This window comes from Mirounga angustirostris, unplaced genomic scaffold (genome assembly GCF_029215605.1).
Source record: "Mirounga angustirostris isolate CCGP_5_RB_7025 unplaced genomic scaffold, mMirAng1.0.hap1 SCAF_5, whole genome shotgun sequence".
NCBI classification, from domain to species: Eukaryota; Metazoa; Chordata; class Mammalia; order Carnivora; family Phocidae; genus Mirounga; species Mirounga angustirostris.
Genome location: NW_026991713.1, coordinates 176156996 through 176173341, shown reverse-complemented (window position 1 = coordinate 176173341; position 16346 = coordinate 176156996). Strand labels below are relative to the sequence as shown.

Here is a 16346-nt window from a genome sequence, read left to right as displayed (position 1 = left end):
TAGCAGGGGGAGCGGTAGGCAGAGGGAGAGGGAGAAGCAGATTCCCTGCTGAGCAGGGAGCCCAACATGGGGCTCGATCCCAGGATCCTAAGATCGTGACCTGAGCCGAAGGCAGACACTTAACCGACTGAGCCACCCAGGAGCCCCTATTTCACATTCTTATTAAAAAGGGTTGTTTTTGTTAAAGTATGACACAGGCCTCAAAATGACCATGGCTAACATTACCATACAAATCATTGTGCTTTTTAAAGTAAAATTTAACAGATTCTGAACTCGAACATTGATTAAATGAGGAAACAGAGAAAAAGAGTTCAAAGAACCGAATAAAGGAAATCGCCCTTTTTCATCAAGTGGATCTGAAAAGCTCAGGGTATGTAGGATTCTGTTGTGGCTCCATCCTTTGTGGAAGAACAGGAGGGCAAGGCGAGGAGACAAGAAGTTCCCAGTGCAGGGCTGGGCCATCAGTGCGCCTCGGGATGCCCACCCTCTCACACAACCCGCTTTAAGCACCTGGTTGGTGTGTGACACATGGGGAAAAGCGACAGGATTTACTTTCAGTTTTGAGAACTGTGACTCACCCCAATGCTCTGTCAACTATGGTGCATTTGTAGTATTAAAAAAAAAAAAAAAAAAAAAAGGGAAGGAAAAGAAAAGAGAAAGGCAAAACATCTCAAGACCAGGAGGCAGGGCACTGAGAAACCTGCCTCCTCTCAGTTCTACTGTCAAGTGATCAATAATTCCTCTTTCAAGAAACCGTTTTCAAGAAACAATCTAAGCTCTGTGGTCTCTCAAAATGACTTTTCGTGCTTTTAAACAAATAGAAAATATTATTTCAAAGTACTTTTCCTTTCCTCCTGGACTTTCTACAAGCAACATTTCCACAGTATAAGAAATCTAGTTTCAGGACTGTAATTCCATGATAGTACACGAGTAAAATAATCTACATATGCAGAGTTCGATAAAGTGGTATGCGAAGGGCCAGGTAAGTTTGTACTTTATCCTACTCACATCTTTAAAGTCCCTTTGTACTTCCTGTTCCTCTAGGAGACACAGTCACTGTTCCTCAGAAGCCAGGCGGGTTTTGGCTAAGGTTCCCAGGTGACATTAAAGGCCTAAGATTTATCAGTGGCTGTGGCACAGTGAAATGCTCCTCTCCTTTAAACACACCGCTCAGGCCACGGGAGGAGGAAATTTCCACCGCAGCTCCCGTCGGGCATGTCAACCCATGTCTTCCACAGACATCTGCCAGCAACAAACAACCCCTCCAAGTAAGCGGGGCTGGTGCTATCCTCATTCCACAGAGGAAAGGTGGTGGGAAGGGCCTTGGCTAGCTGAGGGCAGAGTTAAATTCAGGACCCTTCCCTGATGATGATGCTCCGCTGCCCAGTATTTTGAGAGTCAGGTAAGTGCATGTGTTTGGTCCACCAAGCTCACATCTTCTAACAGCACAAAAGAATGCACGGAAGTGTACCAACTCACCAAGGAGTCGGGCTGGAGGGAACTTAACAGACGGACAGACTCAGACCTGGAAGTGAAGGGCTGACGCAAGCACAGGGCACACAGCACGTGGCCCTGAGAGGACGAAGCCAGCCCTCTGCACTCTCCCCGCAGCTCTGCTGCATTTCCTTCTGGCTCGCACCACCAGGGGCAAAGAGCCTGCTTTCAAAAGGCTGTTTGGCTAGAATAAGAATTCTGGATATTTTTACCTAAAATACTGATAGAAAGCAAACAAATCCCCTTCACTAACCCTGTGCACAGGAAGCAAGAGCCCGGCGTGACCGAAGTGAAGAGCATTTATTTCCCCTCCAGGCAGCAGGGTCTCTACTGGGTCAGCCTGTGGTGAAAGCCCACCTCCACCCCGAACAACAGAGCACAGACACCAAGCAATTTTGCCCGACAGCAGTATTTTATTGTTATGACACTGTCTTGTGACCCACTTTACTCCCTGCTCCTTACTTCTCGGTTATAAGCAGTAATTAGTAATGTCAGCGTTTTGGCCGGATTGCTCCAGGCCCATTAATAATGCAAGGGCAGGAACAGGATGGATGCGTAAGTGTACAACAGAGGTTTCAAGGTTAAAAGCAGTAATGGGGATAGCTATGGCGGCGGGTGGAGGTGTGGTGGTGGTGGTGGTAGGGGAAGAGGAGAGGATGCGTGTATGTGTGAGAGAGAGAGAGAGGGAAGGAGGAGGGAGGGAGAGATGGAGAGAAAGAGAGAGATTTAAATCTATTTTTTGAAATGCGCAGCTTCCCTTTAGGGCAACACGTATGGCAAAGCACAAATTCCTAGTGTCCTCGATCAAGCTCGCTCTCTCTTCTGGAGTGGACACACGTCTCTGGCCACCTGGCAGGGAGTGTGTCGTGCTAAGTCTCTGGCACAGGAGAGTTACTAGTGTATGAAATTGAGGTCAGAGAAAAGTACACCAGTATCTTTCAAACATATTTTCGATATTTTAAATGACTTCTCTCATAAAAGGCAATGCCTGCTTGTTCAGCAGAACTGGTACCTTCCCACTTAATGCTTTTAAAGGAAAGTCAAGACAAGTGATGCAGAACAGGCCCTGGGTTTGGCAGCCAGGCCCTCCCTCGTGGAAGACAAGACTGTTTGTTACAACTGCTTCCGCATCTCTGCAAAGCCCCACAACACATTGGCTCCAAGGGCGATTTCAAAAGGTACAATGTCCGACATGCCTGCAAAGAGCTTTGTAGAAGAGCGGAATGACCACACACAAGCCTGCAAATTATGCATGGGAAAGGATGAAAACAGCTATTTGAGAAATATTTGCCTGGTAGGTGGGGGAAGGGCCACATAACAAGGCTGACCGCCATCCTTGACTCCTGAGCTGCTCCTATCTTCACTGTCTTTGTTTTTAAATAGAGAAGCATTCGCTACTAAACCTTTTATTTGTCCCTCACATACCCAAAGTGAGCTGTTTTACATACTAGGAAAGTAACAACTTCATCTGCTAGTTTCACAACCAAGGGCAGACAGTTTTAAAACTGGTCATCGTAATGCTTAGGTGAATCAGAACCCGTTCTTCCTCGTGAGTCAGTCTCGGTGGGAAATGGAAGCAGCTGGAAGCAGTCTTGAATGGTAACTAATGCAAGCTGTACTGACCCCCCCCCCCCCCGGGGCTGACCTTGGGGCCATGGTTTTCCCACTGGCTGCGTTCTCTCCGCCAGCTCCTGGGCACGTGCTGTCGACGCCGGGGCTTCTGCAGAAGCCCAGTGAGAAGAAAGGCAGAGCTGCCGAGTTCCAGCTCTTTCCGCTTGCCCTGAAACCCCAGCCCCTCACCTATAATCTGAGGCCACGCACTCTTTTTGAGGGAGGTGAAGTCAGCCCCCACAACGATCCAGGAGAAATGGCTATGGGCTTGAAAATACATAAGCACAGTTTAAAAATCACATTTCTACCTTTCTTTTCAAGTTCCCTTAACACCAACACAACAAAATCTTTTTGCTTTAAAATTTCGGAGTTGACTGGGTTGATGAACCCCTGAAGCAACTCCTGGGTACCAGTGCAAGAAACTGCCCTTCCACACGGATTTTCCGTACCCGTCAGCACACCTCCCTCCACTCGTCTGAGACCCAAATATAAACACACCATACCCACCACCCTGCTCTACACCTGGCTTTTTTCACTTAACATCTGGGGGCAGCTCCGTGTTGACACTACTGGGCCCATGTCATCCTTTTAAATCTTACTGTATATGCCAGAGGTTGACTGACTGGAGCTCATGGTCCCAATCTGGCCTGCTGCCTGTTTTTATAAACATAATCTTACTGGACCACAGCCACATTCACTCGTTCGCGCACCGTCTAGGGTTCCTTGCGCACTACGAAGGCAAGACGGAGTAGCTGCGACACAGGCTATGTAGCTGGAAAAGCCTAAACTGTCTGCTATCTTGCCCTTTCTAGAAAAAGCCCGCCATCCTCTGGTGTATGCCACTGTATGGCTGCACCAAAACGTATTTAACCCGTTTCCCACTGATGGACATTCAAGTGGAAAATTCCTTACTCCTGGGGCGCCTGGGTGGCTCAGTCGGTTAAGCGACTGCCTTCGGCTCAGGTCTTGATCCTGGAGTCCCGGGATCGAGTCCCGCATCGGGCTCCCTGCTCGGCGGGGAGTCTGCTGCTCCCTCTGACCCTCCCCCCTCTCACGCTCTCTCTCATTCTCTCTCTCGCAAATAAATAAAATCTTAAAAAAAAAAGAAGAAAATTTCTTACTCCTTAAAATTCTCTAAGAATAAAATTAAACTCTGCAAATTCTGAGAAGCATTAAGAAGGCTGAGGAAAGGAAGAGCAGGAACTGGCTGGGAAGAGGCCAGCATGGAGGAGGAGGCTTAAAGAGGGAACTTCAGGGTGAGCTATAACCTCTCAAAGTGTCACTTCCTCTTTTTAGAGGAAGCAAGAGGCAAACTGTAGGTCTTTTGATAAGAGGAAATCCCCCTTTGCTATATCAAAGCTACTCCCTGTGTTTGTGTTTTTCTAAGTTTGGCAAGGCTGCCTGAAGCATACTGTGACCAAATTAGGAAGTGAGCAGGCTGATGTCTCTGAGCTGGTCACCACATGGCCAGGACGCCCAAGCATGTGTAGACAGTGATGGATGGGGACGGAGAGGCTCTATCCAAGAAGGAAATGCTACTTGCTTGAGAAATTAGCCTTATAAAAATTACACTTAATAAGAGTAAGTGTTCTGTAAGACGGAATTCTCTTGCTGCTACTGACAACAAAACAAAGGCTTCAAAGGTTTCTACAAGGAAAGACTGTGAAACAGGCAGTGGAGACAAATTCTTTTGGGTGTTATTCTGTTTATTCCAAGGGTAGTGAAGATCTTGAGAAGTACCAGGGAAAAATATACCAATTAGCTCTCTAACAGATTAAGATACTCAGTTTTATGCTATTGAGAAAAAAAGAATTTAGACAGGTCATGCTAAAAAAGAATTGTGTAAATGCTCCATTTTACCACGGCCTACCCAATTGCTTTTATTGGCTGGAATGGTAAGATTTAAGCTCATCTTACAGTTTCCAACAAGGTCTAGGAATGTGATACTGAATCATTCATACTGAGCTTGTTTTCTGCCATCTCTACTCAGTGATATTCTCTTCCAGGAATGACTTCTGAGTTAACTTTTGATTCTGAGCCAATGAGCTGAGAATCCATTCTGACCACCAGCACTATTGAGGTAATAAAGTTTAAACTTGAAAATCCTTGCTTTCCTCCCAAATTTCCAGATCAGCAAGATTCTTGGACATGGTTTTCATTCCCTGAAGAATGTGCTTGGTTCATTTCCAGCATCTGCTATGAAGTCAGATGTGCAGTTAAGAGTTAAGGTAAGTTTAGGGGCGCCTGGGTGGCTCAGTCAGTTAAGTGTCTGACTTGGGCACAGGTTATGATCTCAGGGTCCTGGGAAAGAGCCCTGCGTAGGGCTCCACACTCAGTGGGGAGTCTGCTTGTCCCTCTCCCTCTGCCGCTCCTGCGTGTGCTCTCTCAAAGGAATAAATAAAATCCTAAAAACAAAAGAGTTAAGGTAAGTGTAAATGACAAATCTTAGTTCTTTACAGGAAAACCTAGAAGGGAGTCAGGCAAAAAGCACAGTTCTCGGCTCAATCTGAGAACCTGCTCTCTCCAGAGCAGTGGCACTCCAAGAGAAGGCGGAGGCCCAGGGCAGAGGTCTGCGCCGGTGGCCATGTTGTGGTGTGGGGCTCCTGCTCAATGGATGCTGACCTGGTATTCTGGTTTCTTCACCAGGCTGTATGGGTGGGTTGGGGGGGAATTCTGCAGCCACTCTGATGTTGTCAAAATAGCTAAATGTTTGCTTTCTACCTACCCCTGTACTGATTTTGAATGGCATTTATTTACAATCACCTAAAGGGTCCATGAATTTTACAGCTAACAACATTACAAAGAATAGACACTTTCTGGAAGGCCCTGGCTGACACATGAAGCCACCAGTTAAGAACTGTATTTCTATTAGTCCGGGTCCCTATGGCCCACCATTAACGGAGGCAAACTGTATACTACTGGACAACTGAGGACATATACAGATTAGAGAACTATCCCACAATCCAGAGTCCACGTATAACTGGAAGACAGAAGTTGGAGGATTCCTCAAGCTACGTAAACCTTGCATTTAACCTCTTCCCCTTAACTGTACAATGAGGGTGTCAGGGCTATACGATCTCCCAGGTACCCCTTATAAACCCAGTACCTGCAATTACAAATCAAGAAAACCTGATGCCAGTATTATAGAGCCACCCGGGCAGGCTTGGTGCAGTTCCTCTGAACAGGGTTTGAACCACACATTCATGTGTCCCCCTAGATGAGCATGAGATGCCAAGGATACCCATGCCTGATCTGACCTCACCGTGCCCAATCAGATGGCACGCCTCCAACTCCCTGCTCTCGACTGCTGCCACCACCCTGCAGCCTGGCCTAAGCAGGAGGTGTGCTTGGCAGAAGCCCCGCCACGCTCTCTCCCCGGCTGTCTTCTACTTTCTCACTGCAGTGCAGAAGGCACCCCGGCTCTACACAGGCTTCGTTGCCCTTTTATGGTAGAAAAATGAATTGCCTGCCCAGCAGTGAAGCTGAGAGAGATGACAGAACGGAAAGTTGTCATTTGTTGTGGTTTTGGCAGCAACAGAATAAAGCGTTCTCCTCTCAGCCACCCTTGGATGGACAGTGCACGCCAGGCATTCAGCAGGGGAAAAGCAGACCCAGCCCAACTGCTCCCAGATGCATTTCTTCCTTGCCTCGCCTGCAAAGGGATGTGTTTACTTATGAACAGCGTCAAGCCTTATTCTGGTGGAAATGCACTTTTGACAAAACAAGGTATAAAAAGGCTGTCTGTGTTCTGCTGAAAGATCTAAGAGAGGTGCTCCAGAAAACACGATTCCAATCAGATCACATGCAAGGAACGGCTTCATTTCCTAGCACAACGAGGCTGTGGGACTGGAGCTGGGCAGGGAGGTGACCTTGCTCAGAGGAGGGGCTGCAGCTGTTGCTGAAGCCCAGCCCAGCCCAGCCCAGCCCAGCCTGATCCCTGTCTCCCGAATGGCTCAGAGGGATGGGGGAGTAGCCACTGACTCCAGATAAATACATTCCTGGGAAAACATACCAATATCCAAGTCCCTGGGGTAATAAACAGCAGTTGGTACCAGAGGGCCTTAAATTGTTTGCATTTCTGTCAGGAGGCTCAGAGAAAAAAAAAAAACAAAAACCGGCCTCCCAGCAGCTGGGAAAACATGTTGCAAAAGGAAAATTAGGCAATTCTCTGTATGCACATCGGAGTTAGGGAAATTAAGCTTATCTGAGTGAGAGAAATTAAGCTTATCCAACATGCTTTCAGCTGGAAAACAAGCTTTTTTTAAATGGGTGGGGGAAAACTTGTGATGCTTACATGGTTTTTTCCGTATTTAAAGCATCCAAGGACTAAAAAAACACGCTGGCCATGGAACTGGAGCAAAGTAGCAGCCACTAAATGCGGGGCCAAATGTCCAGCAGTTTTCCTGCAGCCAGCACTGCAGAACCCCCTACCACAGCATCCCCTCGACCACCCCTCTCTTCCGGCAGGGGGGTGTGCTCCAGGGACAGCCGGCGGCTTGTACACATATTCCCCGGATCCACTGCCAACCTTGAACTGGCTGCCTCTACCGTTGCTCTCAACTGTTGCCACCACCCCCCTCCGGCCCCCCAGTCAGCCCTCAGACTGGTGTTTCTCCAGGCCAATTCACTCCCACCGAGGCCTTCTGGAGAAGGCTAAAAGAATGCTAGCAAAGGTCCACAGCACTGCACGAATGGGTTTTGGGACTGGAGGTTTTGTTAACCAAGGACCACAAGAGCACTGTGCATCCCCAGGTCTCGGGTCACTAGGTCACCAGAAACAACCAGATGTTCCAGCTGCCACCCCCCCCATGCCCTCTTTTGTGGCTCTACAAGATCCACCCTCCCACCAGCACTTTGATCACACCATCCCTACATCGGGCTTGCAACAGCTCCCTGGGGTGTCCTTTTCGAACCAAAGTCCATCCATCCTCCTAGTCCACTTTCCTCCTGTTCCGTCACACAGGTCTACCGCTGACCCCTGAACAGCTCTCTCTGCGTCACTTCCTGGCCAGGAATAGCGGTCTACCTGCACCCATCAGGTGCCGTTAGGACTCTGTCAGGTCAAGATCCAGCTCTTTCATGAAGTGTTTCCGGACTGCGCCCAATCGAAGGACTGTCCCCTCCCTCTGGCTCCCTCCAGCAGTTCCCATCACCGTCCATTTAGCTGTCTGCACAAGGAGTTGGCCTCCCTTGATCCAGATCTCAGGGTAGGGCTGTCGCTGCCTATTTTGTATCTTCAGGCATAGCAATACTCAATAAAAATCTGCTGAGCGAATGACCAAGTTCCAATCAAGGCCAACCAGCCTGTGTTGGCACAAGCCTATGCTGAGGGAGCAGCTAAGACAGCAAGGCAAAAGTTTTAGGAAGGAGTGAGTCTAGAGGAAGAAGGCAGGGGAGAAGGAAGCACTGCACAGCAGACAGGGCCTTGGTGACAGGGCTCAGGGGCACGGGGTCCACCTGGAGAGAAGACCCATGCTGGGCGAGCTAAGGGGAGGTGAGAGCGGGCGCGGGCCTTGGGAGAGAAGAGGAGGTGGCTTTTATGGGAGGTGAGAGGGCCTGGGCACTAAGAGGAATGTGGCAACTGGAGATACAGTTGGAGTAGCAAAATCTCACCGAAGGAGGTCAGGATGGGGAAAGGACAAACTACAGTCAGAACAAGGGAAGAAAAAACTGTGGTCCACATCACTCTCTTTGGGCTAGAATCTCAATCAGCTTCGTAGGCATAGGGAACTTTTGAAACTTAAAACCCTTTCTCATACAAATTTCTGATGGAAAATAAAATTGAAGTGCTTTTATGAGGCCACAGGGATTTGATCTGAGAAACTCTTAGCCTATTTCTCTTCGGAGAGCAAATACCAACACCATTTTGAAAACCTTCAGTATTGGAAACCAGGGACTTTGGACTGGAAGGACACGTGAAAGGCCATCTGGTCTCTTCTCTGGCCTTGAAGAGGCACCATATGCTGGAAGTCACTCCAGAGAAAAGGAGCCTATCCAGAGCTGTCCAAAAGCCTCTAGCAGGGCTTCGGCGTAGGCCCTCATCACAGGGCCCCAGGTTCCCAGAACCTGTTTCACTGGTTACATTGCGGTCTAGGGATCCATCTTGGATTCCTTCTGGGTAGCTGAAGTCTTTTTACTCAGGGAAGCTGGAAACACCAAGTCAAAACCACTCCTACAGAAGAATCTTGTACAAGTCGAGAACCGCCCCCCAGCCACAAAACCTTCCCTCCCCCAAGATGACCAGCCCTTGTATCCTCCCACGAAGAGCTGCTGACATTTTCCTATTATGTAACAAATTTCCCTCATCTCTTAAAAAAGTGACCATGCCACAGAATTGGACATCTGAGTATGGGTCACTGCAGGTCCCAAAAGTGAGATGCCCTCAAAGCAACAAAGTAGGAAAGAACACAGATAATAGAAAACTCAAGTGAAACTATGTTTTTTCAATATGGTGTTTTAAAAATTAACTTTTTAAATATACAAAAAAGTAGGCAATAAACATGAGTGATGGGTCCCCACCTACCCATCCCTCAGGTTTAATAATTATCAACTCAGGGCTAATTACCTTTTTGTACCCCATCTACTCTCCCATCCTCTCTTGCCCAGTGTATTTTTAAAACAAATCCCAGATGATGTATCATTTCATTTTTAAGCATTTCAGTTTGTATCTCTAAAAGATAAGGACTCTTAAAACCATCCAACCATACCCAAATCACACCTAAAACCACATAATACCAAGCAAGGCAGCCCTGGATTTGACTCCTGATGTCCCCTGTTAGCTGTGACTGAGCAGACAAGGAGCAGAAAGTCCCTAAAGAGGCTACTGGTAAGAGGTCCACTGGCAGGCCCCTCAACATCTGCCTGTTTAAGGTGCCAAACCCCCACCTCACAGGATCCTAACTGCCTCTGCTCTTTCTGATAGAACAGCACAAGAACTGTGGCTGTGCTTCTTACCCTGACCTCGGCAGACTGGACTTTGTCAGTGCTGATCCTAGTCACCAAGGTCATTCTGAGCCCGTTTTCTCAAGGAGCACTGGTATGTGGTGCAGATACAGAGCACACAGATGCCATTAGGTTTCAAGAGATGGCAGGGCTGGCTACTGAGCCTGTTACCATGGAGACAAAGGGCAATGGCTTCTGGGTCTGGGCAGTTAATCCCACTTAGGACTGTAAACTGGCCCACAGATACAGACATGCATTTCTAATCGTGGTCTGGGAGAGGGCCATGCAGCCTCTGGGGACTAGAGAAGTCCTCATTCTCTGTATGTTTGTCTCAAAGTCAGGGAGGACACTGAGCGGTAAAACGGCATTTACGTTGCTCAGGCACCACAGCAATGGGAAAATGACCTTGAATCCAACAGTACAAATGAGAAATTCCACCCTGCGATGGCTCCACAGACAAGCATTCCTTTTTGCTCCTGTTTCCCTTGCCCACATTCCTCCTCCCTGACACAGACACCCACAGGGAGATGGGGTGTTTTCATGCCTGTGTTATTACCATAGCAACAATTTCTCTTCTACCTGCAAGGGTGGAAGCCCTGCAGTGCTCTGTGCTGAGAACGCAAAGAGGGGACACGAAGGTTCTGCGCTCCAACACACACATGTAAAACACACACACACACACACGATGCACACACATGCCCGTGTGATGCATGCACACGCTCCTCCAAGGACACTACAATGAGAACCAGTAAAACGAATTAAATCAAAATGCTGACACCTGGTCACACAATTAATTAGTGAATAGACAAGAAGGCGGCAAATGACTATAAAGGTATTTTGTAGATGTCAATTCTGGAGGGATTTTCAACGTGAGATTTCTAAAGACTTTGAATCAAAATGCATCTCTCCTTCGATGAGGCCACAGGCACACACACAAAAATTAAGTTATTTTAACAAAACATATGAAGGCACTAAACAAGTAATATGTGGTTTCCAGAAAGATAGGCACTCAAAGCTTATGATCCTCGTATGGTTTGTGAACAGGGCTAGGCTGTGGTGAGTCTGATAAGCAATGGCGCAGGGTGGCCACAAAAACCATGAGAAAGGGTCGAGTTTCAATTTTAATAATGTGCCCATCCAAGTCTGTTAAAAATTCACAGTCTCTATACATACTGTAGACAACGTATCTTAGTAGAAACCCAAACAAAAGAGAGACAAGGAGGTATGTCCTTTCACTACAAGGACAGTGAAAGGTGAGCAGTCCCGGCCTCCAGGCCTGCCCTGCTGCACTGGGGGTGGGTGCTGTGGTCAAGACTCAAAGATCGGCACCTTCCTAAGAAGACAAAAAACATAACCCATGAGTCATGGAGACAAAGCACGGCCATTTTCACTTTGTCCCTAATTCTGAGTCCTCTAGTAAAACAAACAATCATTTTTCTAGGTCCTTCCTACACTCATCTCTTGAAATACTCCCTGAGATGCCAGACCTTTCAGAAAGGGATAAAAAAAAAAAAACCAGTAAGACATCCAAAAGGAGGGACACAGCAGTGCTGTGGACCAAGCAACTGAGACTCGCAGGGCACAGGTAGCCTTCATTAGGACACAGCTCTCCCCAGGGTAGCCCGGGTCCTTCTCTGAACTTGAACAATGTGGGCTAAAGTGTCAGCAGTCATTTCTTACAGAATGTATCAGCACAAAATTTAGCTTAAAAAAATCCATCCCCTTTCCACTGTGGCATGCTAGTAAGAAGAGTTTTCTGAGTCCACGATTTGAAAAGCTAAGGTCTGGGAGAGTCCTCTTTAGGTCCCTGATGGGACTTTACATCTGCCCACCTTAGGGGAATTCCACACTCCTGTGGGAGACTTTAGACATCTGGGAGAAGTTCCTCCTTTCTAGGAACTCCCCACCTGCAGCCACCGTTGGCATCAGTCTGCGCCTTCCCTGTGCGGCAGCTACTGTTTCCTGACCTGAGACGTGCCAGGCACCGGCGCTTCCCTACATCAGGCTGTCTGCGCCTCCGCCCCCGCTTTATGAGACACGACCCACACGTCACTGACGTTTCACCAGAGGTCTGCGAGGTAGGTGCCACTGTTCTCATTTTACAGATTTAAAAACTGTGGCTCAGGGAGGGGATGTATTTACCCTCAGTCACAAAGGTAAGAAGGGGCAGAGCTGGAACGGAAGCCTGAGCCGGCTGAACGTCGAAATCCCTTGTCTTCATTCACCACGCCACCAGACTGTGTTCCGAGCTGCAGCACAAGCGCGGCCACAGGCACCTCGCTCCCTGTCGCCCGGCGGCGCCCAGCCCAGGGCTGGCTCCAGGGCTGGCTCCGGGGCGGCAGGTCGGCAAGGGCTTCTCACGCAGCGGTCTTCAAGGGAACCCCCCAAACTCAGAACCTACTAACGAAGCCCAGCACAAGTGGAACACAAAGCAACATTTTAACCTTCTAGAGCAGCTTCCCTGGGTGAGAAAGGAAGCACCGGAATGTTCTCTGGGGGCAAGGCAGAGTAACACCCACCTTGGCGGGGGGCGGGGGGCGGGGTGTCAAGGACAGGCGAATACCCAAGTCCAGCCAACAGCTCAGCCTGTCTGGCACGCCTGGGCTCTGAGGTGCACTCCCCTGTCCGCTGGGGGGGCCGCCCCGCAGCACTGCCAGGCCTGCATCCGTTTTCACTACTCAGTGCCCAGGATCAAGGGACAGAAAAGATGCAATATAGGAATAGAAACTACTCCTGTAGGACTACGGGGAAACAAAAATAACTGTTTTATTCATATTCGCTTTGTTGTTTAACCTGTGCCTGTATTCGTATGTATACGTGTGTGTATATATAAAGATTTTTTTTTTATTTGAGAGAGAGAGGGATTGAGAGAATGAGTGGGAAGAGGTGCAGAGGGAGAAGCAGAGCAGGGAGCCTGATGCAGGACATAATCCCAGGGATCATGATCTGAGCCCAAGGCAGACGCTTAACCAAGTGAGCCACCCAGGCACCGTGTACGTATGTACTTCTAAAGATTTTTTATTTTCGAGCAACTTCTACATCCAACGTGGGGCTTTAACTTAAGACCCCAAGATCAAGAGTTGCAAGTTCTACTGACTGAGCCTGCCAGGCGACCCCCCATGTATATATTTTACCTTTCTTCCCCTTGGGTAGATATCTAGCTCCCTTTCAAATTAAGTGCTGCAAACAACAGCAGATACGGTATTTACAGGACTTTTACTAGGAAGGCAGGATAGGAAAAGAGGTAAGCAATATCTGCCTTTTGTTGTTTTTATTCTTCTTGGGAACATACCCCCCCACACTTCTCCCCCCGCCTCCAGGTTCTCTAATCATATATTAGTGTGTGAAGTGATAAGTAATGAAGTGTAATTATCAACCAAAATCTTTCAAGGATCAGAAGCCTATGATGAACACATTCACTATGCTGTTTGCTATGAGGAATTTTAAAAACTGGAAAATGACTAAAATATTAAGTTAAAAACAGAGTTAGATCCTGAAACCTCATTGCCACAATGCCAGCTCTACCCCGAGACTGAGGGGAGGGCGGCTCACAGCAGTGCTGCTTGGGATCTCCTCTGGGACTGTGTCTGTGGCGTGGAGGCCTCCCTCTGGGTTCTCACCACTGGGTAAATACTGTCACTCCACTCCACACCTCAGAGGCCACTTTTTAAGGTGGTTGGGGGGAATGCCAGGAGCTGAGAGCCCTGAATGGCACCTACCCAACACGCCTGCATACCACACAGCCTGAGGTCTTAAGCTATTCCGCCAGAACCCTCCAGAACCCTCCGGCTCTGAAGGAAGTGACTCACCTTGTGAGCAGGGGCAGGCCAAATCCCCGGGAGGGAATTCCCACCCCACCCCACCTCTTTTGTGGACTTGCATTATGAAGCACGGACTTCCACGCCAGGGAATGAGTGCTCGTTCTGGGACTTAAAAAAATCCCTTTGTTACCCAAACATTCAGTTCTTGTCAACATAACTTCCTGAATAAAGATCCTCCCTGATAGTGGGGAACAAGAGGATCAAGCTTCATTCAGATCTAGATAAATGTAAACGCCTGTGCTCAGCACAGGAGTCAGCTGACGGGCTGGGCCTCAAATGATAGTGCTGCTAGTAAGTGCCAAGCGTCCACTGTCACAGCTGGAGCCGCCCTGGCACTGACAGCTGGTCCAGGCTCATTTACATTCTCTTCACGCGGCCGTCCAGCTACGGCAGGCGGCTGCAGATGCCTGTTTTTTAGCAACAAACTGGTTCACTGCAGATGTGAATTCTGGTTATATTTCACTGCTGTGGAGTCAGTAACACTGAATGCTACAAAGGATAGGATGGGGCCTGGAAATGGTAGAAAAAGAGGAGTAGGGAAAAGAAATGAGAAACACAGGAAAGAAAGGTGAGAAAGACACAGCAAAACAAGTACAAGAGACACCGGGAAAAGACGTCCAGCCACACTCACCCCCTTGGTTTCACTAAGGAACACCAAGCCAGGTGTCCTTCACAGTTCTTCGGACTAAAGTCTCACCACCTGATGGGTCTCCCTCCGTTAGCGCTTACTTCATGAATAGTCTTAAACCTCGAACTTGTAGCTCTGGCTGCCTTTCTGGAAAGCTCTACGTAAAAACCTCTGAATTGATGGAGCAAAGCTATGATCCTAGAAAAGTAGAGAAAGACTCAACAGGGAAATTCTGACCCTCAGGATAAATATTCCAGAAGCATCGCTTACAAATCTCCTTTTATCTAACACTCTGCAGTCCCACACCAAACACATCCAATTCATTCCTAAAAGCACCATGCTGAAAACAAACTGATCAATCCTTTATCTGCAAACACACAGGGCGCTGAGGGCCTTGACAAAAGCATTCCGTCATATCAACGAAACAAAGACTCTCTCCCCATTTCATCAAAGATACAGTATCTTATTCTCTTCAGGGATTTTAGAGGAATGATTCCAGGCATTCAAGCCTGCCTCTAGATAATATATTAATATAAGTGCCTCATCTCAGAGTGACAAGTTCCCGGAAATCTAAGTGGAGTTTAGGTTACTGGCAAAGACACTGCAATGAGGAAGCAGATGCCTTTAGTCTCACACGGGCCAAAAATTAGTTTGTGGCTTATTTCTTAAACATTAGTAATCCTCAAGGATTAACGGTTGGGTTTAGCCATCTAGCTGAAAAGAAACGATGTCATAAGGAAAATTTGTTTAAGTGGAAAAGGTAAAAGCACAGGTTCTAAAAACACTGACATCTCGGGTACTCAATTCTGAATGCACATAGTGGTTTGCTTTGGTACTAAGCCTACAAGAATTCTGTTTAGGAGACACTGTCTTGCTGACTGACATACTTCTGAAATGCTCAAGAGAAAACCGTTCCTCACGGAGTATCAGTGCCACCTAGTGGTGACTCACCATAGTGCCTAATAAGGAGGGACCAGCTTAGACCTAAGTCTAAGTTAGCTCTCCCTTCCCTGTGAAGAACAGGGCGGGAACTTCCGAACCTGCTGTCCCTGCCTCAGGTTCCCAAGAGACAGTTTTCACTTTATTTTCCACGGTGGGCCAAACTCTGAAGACCTTACCCTAATGGTGGAAAGCGTCCAGAATGTGGATGCTCTCATCTGCAGGGAGGGTCAAGTTCTGAAGCATACGATCATTGAGAATGCCTTATGATGCATTCTCTTTACTGGAAAACGTTACTAAGGGACACAAAAAGATCTGAAATAAATGGAAATATATACTTTGAACTTATCAGGACTCACTTCATTGATATTAATCTCCGCAAACTCATCTATGAATTTGATGAGATTCTAAATCAAAATGCTATCAGCATTCTCTAACTCCTGTGACCTACTTCCTAGATGCCCTGCTGCAGGCTTTCTGTGCTCCCATCTGTGTTCCCTGTCCCCAGGGCTCCCTCCTTTCAATGCTTCTTACTTCTGACTACAAAATTTTCCTCTAGCCTAGATCTCCCCTCATGTTCCTAACCCTAGTCACTTTCTAAGTAATTACTGAGACCTACTATGTGCCAGGCATTAGCAAAACATACACATACTGAACACCTCCATCCTCAAAGTTCTACCTGTTTAAAACAGAATCGATTGACCTTCTCTCCTGGAATCTTTTTTTTTTTTAAGAGGGGGAGGGGAGAGGGAGAGAATCCTAAGCAGGCTCCAGGCCCAGTGTGGGGCCCAATAGGGCACAGAATCTCATGACCTCAAGATCACGACCTGAGCCAAAATCAAGTGTTGGACGCTTAACTAACTGAGCCACCCAGTTTTTCTATTCTACTTGCAATTTTATGTGAATAGTAT

General features: G+C 47.7%; 1 protein-coding gene and 1 long non-coding RNA gene across 13 annotated transcripts in view; one reads left to right on the top strand and one right to left on the bottom strand.

The window, feature by feature from the left end:
- The window catches only part of RNF216 (ring finger protein 216), a 155626-nt gene that overhangs the window by 71274 nt on the left and 68006 nt on the right, over positions 1-16346 (bottom strand). The window contains exon 14 of one of the 11 annotated variants that reach the window (XR_010412039.1): positions 14500-14694. The exons of the other annotated variants lie outside the window; for them this stretch is intronic. The gene's annotated coding sequence lies outside the window, so the exon portion shown is untranslated. The remainder of the gene's footprint in view (positions 1-14499; positions 14695-16346) is intronic. 11 annotated transcript variants of the gene reach the window in all.
- Positions 1291-12055, top strand: LOC135364598 (uncharacterized). 2 transcript variants are annotated; one of them, XR_010412043.1, is made up of 3 exons: positions 1291-1402; positions 5235-5333; positions 11885-12055. It is a non-coding gene; the product is annotated as an uncharacterized LOC135364598 (long non-coding RNA). The 2 variants fall into 2 exon arrangements; XR_010412044.1 differs by lacking the exon at positions 11885-12055 and adding an exon at positions 6323-6470.